At 38.1% G+C, this 7500-nt stretch overlaps 2 protein-coding genes across 2 annotated transcripts in view; one reads left to right on the top strand and one right to left on the bottom strand.

Annotated features, from left to right (window-relative positions):
* The window catches only part of LOC144974388 (FMRFamide-activated amiloride-sensitive sodium channel-like), a 117356-nt gene extending 111355 nt beyond the window's left edge, over positions 1-6001 (bottom strand). The window contains exon 1 of the mRNA XM_078917228.1: positions 5937-6001. The gene's annotated coding sequence lies outside the window, so the exon portion shown is untranslated. The remainder of the gene's footprint in view (positions 1-5936) is intronic.
* LOC144974389 (integrator complex subunit 13-like) overlaps positions 1-7500 on the top strand; it is a 211476-nt gene that overhangs the window by 126294 nt on the left and 77682 nt on the right. The window lies entirely within an intron of this gene.

The raw sequence follows: 7500 nt of genomic DNA, 5'->3' as shown, positions 1-7500 counted from the left end.
GAATTATATCCTGCATGCGTTTTCAATGTATTCTTCCTGCCCAATCAATAGGGACTCATAGGGGCCTTTTATATCCCAATGCTTCTTATGCCTTTTGAAGGATCCCAGAAATCCCTATTATGTCCAGAAAAGGAATTTCCCGGGGTTTTTTTCCTGCATCTGGAATAGGCTTAAACAGTCGTGACGTCACTTCCCTCGTAATGACGCATAGTGACTTAGTAACTGGTTCAAAACTATCGGAACAATAGCGGACGCCCTTATGAAGTTAATACTTCTCCGACGAACATAAAAGTGTATCCAGAGGATAAAAACATTATAAATCTGATCATGATTTGACTTTTATACATTCTGATCACATGCCACGTGAAAATGTTCTAGCCTGCATGAAGAATAAATAGTACCGATTGTCTTTGTATAGAACCAAGCTACTCGTTTCTTGGCGGACGTGACATCAGACTATTGAATCCTATTGTTTAAAATAAAGCCCAGGGGCACCCTCTATGGAAGCAACGAAATTGACGTCTCTCAGCTCTTTGTTATTGTTTGAGACATTAATTTTGGTGATCAGTTCTCACTAACTTATATGATATCAATCGGACTATAAACGTTCAAGGTTACACATCGTTTTGTGTGTTGGTACGTGGTACCCGGCCTTCGGATATTGTGGGCATTTTACCTAAACGCACTACATCAATTGTGGCTACTACGACTATTTCATCAACAGAAGTAAATGAACAGCGATAAACGTGTTGTCCTCAGCCATGGGTAACCCTAACCAGCTCGCTATGCTTTGTACTTATTTCAGCACTGTCTAAATTACCTTCGCGTCCCAGGAGACCGGGTTCAGGACCTTGCATGAGAAGGAGCTGTATTGGTCAAGATGTGGCCATCCTCCGGGGACGGCCGAGGGAACCTGCTGTGTTGTCAACTCATTGGGCTGGATTAGCATACAGATAACTTGGGCTAGTTTTTCCATCCATGTACCTCGTGTAGTTCCTCACAGTGTACTAAAACTAGTAATATTGGAATTAGTAGCGTTTAGTAGTTTCTATTACTGTTATTACAATGGTGCTTGTTAAATGTATTATTGACATTTTACTATTGTTGTCACTGAGAGAGGGATGGAGAGAGAGAGAGGGGAGGTGGGAGAAAGAGAGAGATAGAGAGAGAGAGAGAAAATTGCGCTTTTATATAGCACGATATCCACTAAATGTGCTCAAAGAGCTTTGCAAGGAGTCCCTGACAATCATCAACACGTAACATTTTGTAGAACGAGACATGACGCCTGTCAAGCGATATTGCAATTTTTTTTTCCGGACAGAGACAATGCTGTTAACGGCCAGGTACTCATTTTACATCTAAATACGGTGATAGAATGTGAGTAAAGAGCCTTTTCCAAGGGCTCAACAGTGATGCCAAAACTCCGGTTTCACCGGGAAAAAAACTCCGGTCTGGAGCAAAAAATTCCGGGCTCCGGGCAACTTCCGTCAAATTCCGGTGAGGTCAATTTGTTCCAAGGATACCCCCCCCCCCCCCTTCCAACCACCACATCATCATCATTACCACTAGTATTACAACCATCATCACCACCACCACTACTGCAACCACCACCACATCATCATCACTACCACTACTACTACAACCACCAGCTTCACATCATCACTACCACTACTACTACAACCACCACCACATCATCACTACCACTACTACTACAACCACCACAACCACATCATCACTACCACTACTACTACAACCACCACCACCACCACATCATCACTACCACCACTACAACAACCACCACCACATCATCATCACTACCAATACTACTACAACTACTACCATCACCTCATCTTCATCACTACCACCACTACTACAACAACAACCACTACAATATCATCATCACTACCACTACTACTACAACCACCAGCACCACATCATCATCACGACCAGTACTACTACAACCACCACCACCACATTATCATCACTACCACGACTACTACTACAACCCACATCATAATTACCATTACTACTACAACCACCACTACCACATCATCATCACTACCATTTGTACTACAACCACCACCACCACCACCACCACATCAACATCACTACCACCACTACTACAACCACCACCACATCATTATCATCACGACCACAACTACTACAACCACTATACCACCACCACATCATCACAACAACTACTACTTCAACCAGCACCACCACCATATCATCATCACTACAACTACTACCTCAACCACCACCACCACCACCATATCATCATCACTACCACTACAACTACAACATCAGCCACTATCACATCTTCATCATCTCTACCACTATTACTACAACCACCAACACCACATCATCCTCACTACCACCAGTACTACAATCTCTACCGTTAGGTTTTGGCGCTTTACTTCATTTGAAATAAGGAAACTTTGGGATTGTAATTTGCAATGTGTTTATGTATCATAATATACACTGTAATTCTAATCAGTTATCTATTTAGAACTATACAATATGTAAGCACAATGCCAAATATCGTTCCAATTCCTTTTTTTTTTTGTGAGCGGAAATTCCTCTTTCGGCGTTGAAATTCCTACGAGTGGTGGCTGAAACTCCTGTGAGCCAAATTTAAAGTTGGCATCTCTGGCTCAACTATGCGCTGAGCGAGGCTCGAAATCAGGACCTTCTGATCCGAAAGCGAGAAAGAGAGAGAGAGAGAGAGAGAGAGAGAGAGAGAGAGAGAGAGAGAGAGAGAGAGAGAGAGAGAGAGAGAGAGAATCATGCAGAATTCTCTTCAGTTACAATGGACTCCATATAAATTCAAACACCACTGGGCCGGAAAGAGTGGTTGACTTTAAGCAAGGTTGACATTATCCATTGTCAACGTACCACACTTAGATTTAGTGTGAATAAGTTACGTTTATTTTTTATCATTACAATGATGCTCGTTACTGTATAATTGATATTTTACTATTTATTCTACATGCTGGCTAGAACTTTTTCACATGTCATGTGATCAGAATGTATAAAAGTCAAAACATGATCAGATTTATAATGTGTTTCTCCTCTGGATACACTTTTATGCTCGTCGGAGAAGTATTTCAAAAGGGCATCCGCCATTGGTCCGATAGTTTAGAATCAGTTACTAAGTTAATCTGCGTCATTACACGGGAAGTGACGTCACGACTGTTGAAGCCTATTACTCGTTGACCTTCGATTAGAACCGCCTACATCTTATAATATGAACGACGCTGGTTAGAATTGAATGTAGCAAAATATTTTCTGTCAGACCGAGCGAACCCAGCCGAGAAAACCATGGGGATGGGAGGGGTGGGGGGGGGGGGGGAGTAAACTATCTACAAACTGAACAATCAACCCCCTATTGAGAGAATTTGCAAGGGAGGAGGAAAAAAAAAGGGGGGGGGGGGGCAATCCAAAAATGTACAGTTTGTATCGTTGATGATAAATGAATGTCCATGCGAGTGCAAAATCGCGAACCCTAGTTGGCAGAATTAAAATCAATCAAAATTTAATGGAAAGTGGACTCAAATAAATACGAAGAAAATCTACTAGGTCGTAATAACCCAAACCGTTGTGACGTATGACTTTCATTATGGTTATAATTTATTATACGGTATTCTAGCACATCCGCAACAAAAATTGACGTAATTATTATATACCACTATTGATACTATCAAGTAATGATAATCTAATCCACATCAAAAATTGATGACGTTATTTTAAATCTCTCTTGATTACTATCTATCAAGTAAATGATAATCTTTCTAATCTATTCTTTTAAAAATAAGGTATTGGAACAACCGTAAATCCAATGTTTATTTTTTATCATCGAGCACAGAATCTAAAAATACAATACAGTAATGTAATAAGTATAATAGTATAGCCTGTTCCCAATAGCCTTTATTTATCAGAATATACTGCGGGTTCTCCGCAAATAATAATAATAAACTAATGATAATAGTAATAATAATGATAATAATAATAATAATAATAATAATAATAATAATAATAATAATAATAATAATAATAATAATAATAATAATAATAATAATGATGATAATGATCAGACTGTATAATTGTCAAAACATGATCAGATTTATAATGTTTTTCTCCTCTGGATACACCTTTATGAGAACCTAATATTGCTATTTTCTTAGCCAAGCGCCTGCTATCTATAAACGCCTATTTTGCATACAATAAGTATAGCCGCCTCTGTCCTTCGGCGGTTTTCTCCCTTCTTAATTCATTTAGTAATGCTCACTAAACTGTATTAACCAGACTATAAACGTTCAAGGTGACACACAGTTTTGTGTGTTGGTCCGTTATACTTCCGGATGGCAATGTTGTGAGCTTCTTTGCCAAGCGCATACTATCTATAATATTATAGCTACAACAAACGGAACAGTCGACCTGATAGGTCGATAGGATTGACAATTCTTTTTTAGCTTCCTGGCCTGGTAGCTATATAGATAGTATGTGCTTGGCTAAAAAGCTCACAACATTGCCATCCGGAAACATAACGGACCAACACACAAAACTCTGTGAAACCATGAACTTTATAGTCTGGTTAATACAGTTCAGTAAGAATTACTCATTAACGCGGATGGAAAAAAAACAACAATAACAAAGACACGAGTGACGTTATCTTCGTTCTTTCTATAGATAGAATGAAGTTGACGTCACTCGGGTCTTTGTTATTGTTTGCTTTTTTTGTGTGTGTTTTTTTAAAATTTGCCATCCACGTTTATGAGTAATTCTCACTTAACTGTATTAACCAGACTATAAAAGATTATGGTTACACATAACTTTGTGTGTTGGTCCGTTATACTTCCGGATGGCAATGTTGTGAGCTTCTTTGCCAAGCGCATACTATCTATAGAAGACCTTAAGTAGGCGGGTCTGATCAAAGGTAGATAATCCATGGCATTGACGATAATAATAATTTTGATAGTAAAAGTAAACACATAGAGATATCTCACTTTTCTAATATACGTACACAAAATGATAACTGTCGTTATTCGGCTGTTCTCTTTCCTGTCCAGTACCTGTCCAGTACCCAACGATAAAAGGAAAGACCGGTGCGGAATGAAAAAAATGGTCAATAAATAAATGGGTTTGTTTTGTTTTTGGTTTGTTTTTTGTTTGTTTTGTTTTTGTTTTTTTTTTGTTTCGTTTTTTGTTTTTTTTTTCAACTTTACACACTAATTAAAGGCAATCGAAGTAATTGGCAATTATAATCACAATAATGGTAGTAGATCCGTATGGATATTATATTATTATATTATATATATATATATATATATATATATATATATATATATATATATATTAATATATAAGTGATTTACCAACAATAGTAGTAACTGTCGTGTTCAGCGGTTCTCTTCCTTAATACATTCATTCAAACCAACATAGAATCGAAATGAAATGATTCAGCTCATTAAATAGGGCTTTATTCAACTCTGCTCACTTAAGATAACCCGCCATGTAATTAACAATTATAATTACAATTATAATTTACAGTAATTCCGAACAGATATATATATATATATATATAAATATATAAATATATATATATATATATATATAATATATATATTATATATGATGTGTGTGTGTGTGTGTGTATGTGTGTCTTATATACAACAATAATAAATTTTGTTATTCAGCGGTTTTCTTCCTTAATCAACACGCCCCCCCCCCCCCTTTTTTTTTTCATATATAATAAAATTGATATTGAACCAGTATGAAACGACTGGGATCATTTATGTTTCCAATCTCTACTCACTAATTAAAGGTAATCCATGTCATTGACAATATAATAATACTCATCATGATGATAACAGTCATTCCGTATAGAGATAATATCTATATTAAAGAAGGTATATAAATTCACAATTGGATATTACGTAGAACAATGATAACAGTCGTTGTCACTCAGCGGTTCACTTTCCATAATCCATTTGCCCATATTATACACAAACGTCTCTGGATATCATATAATATATCGTCAAATACTTCCATGACGACGGTATCATTGGAGATGGAGATGGCGGTGGCGGTGGCTATGGTGGATGGCGGCGGTGTTGTTGTAGTGGTGGCATCCGCGGTGGCATTTGACTCGACGGCGACTTCACAGCAGCACTCACTGCGTCAAAGATTCGGTCAGTCGTCGCTGCTTGGCTTCTTGGCCTATTACTATATCAGAAAAAAAACAAAAACACAAAACAAAAACAAAACAAAAAACAGCAGATACACCCGAAGACCTCCTTGGTCTTGGACCGTGTCACTTTTTTGTTGTTGTTGTCGGCGCACGTGCATTCATTGTACTCACGACCTTTAACTATTTAGTGCTCGCCATTTTATTTTTTTTCCTTACTTTTTCTCTTTTTTTTTTTTCTTTTTTTCTTTCTTTTTTTTTCTTTAGTGATGGATTGTTTGAATTGATGGATTGGTGGGGAAAATTGGAGAGAGGGTGGGGGGGGGGGGGGGGGGGGGGGGGGGGGGGGGGGGGGGGGGGGGGGGGAGAGGGGAGAGAGAGAGAGAGGGGAGGGAGAGAGAGAGGGGGGGGGGGGGGGGGAGAGAGAGATGAGAGAGGGAGGGGAGAGGGGGGAGAGAGGGAGAGAGAGAGGAGAGAGGAGGGAGAGAGAGAGAGAGAGAGAGAGAGAGAGAGAGAGAGAGAGAGAGAGAGAGAGAGAGAGAGAGAGAGAGAGAGTATACATATATACATTGTCACCATAAATTCTTAACTTTATATTTAGACATTTTTATGCATGCCACGTATTTAAAAGAATCCACTTTTTGGATGAATAATGTATATAATTTTTATTAGAAAAGACTGTAAATTGTTTCTATATTATTCTCCACATAGAAAAAAAATGCGTTGCCACATTCTAACTTTAATGCGAAACGCAATATACTCGGAAATATCTGGAAATGGAAATTCTCTTTTATATTTCCTAGTAAGGAAGTAAGTAAACCTTTGTCGAGGACATAGAAGGAATGAAATTGACGTCATTCCGCTCTTTGTTATTGTTTTTTTTCCTTTTAGCCTGCCTTTTTTATGAGTAGTTTTCACTAAATTGAATTAACAGACTATAGATAGAATGCGCTTGGCCAAGGAGTTCACAACATTGCCATCCGGAAGTATAACGAACCTACACACAAAGTCTGTGTAACCATGAACTTTTATAGTCTGGTTAATACAGTTTAGTGAGAACAACTCACAAACGCGGATGGCAAAAACAATAACAAAGGCCTGAGTGACGTCATCTGCATACTATCTATAAACGATCAAGGTTACTTCTACGGTTTTGTGTATTTGTACGTTATAGATGGTGTGCGCTTGGCTAAGAAACTCACAACATTGCCAACACACAAAACTATGTGTAATCTTGAAAGTTATAGTCTGGTTAATACATTTTTGTGAAAATTACTGATAAACATGGATGGCAACAACAAAGACCTGTGACG

The sequence above is a fragment of the Berghia stephanieae genome, chromosome 6, assembly GCF_034508935.2.
Source record: "Berghia stephanieae isolate SIO BIC M18660-M18661 chromosome 6, UCSD_Bste_1.3, whole genome shotgun sequence".
Classification (NCBI taxonomy): Eukaryota; Metazoa; Mollusca; class Gastropoda; order Nudibranchia; family Aeolidiidae; genus Berghia; species Berghia stephanieae.
The sequence above is the reverse complement of the archived record's forward strand: the minus strand, read 5'-3'. Positions and strand labels throughout refer to the sequence as shown.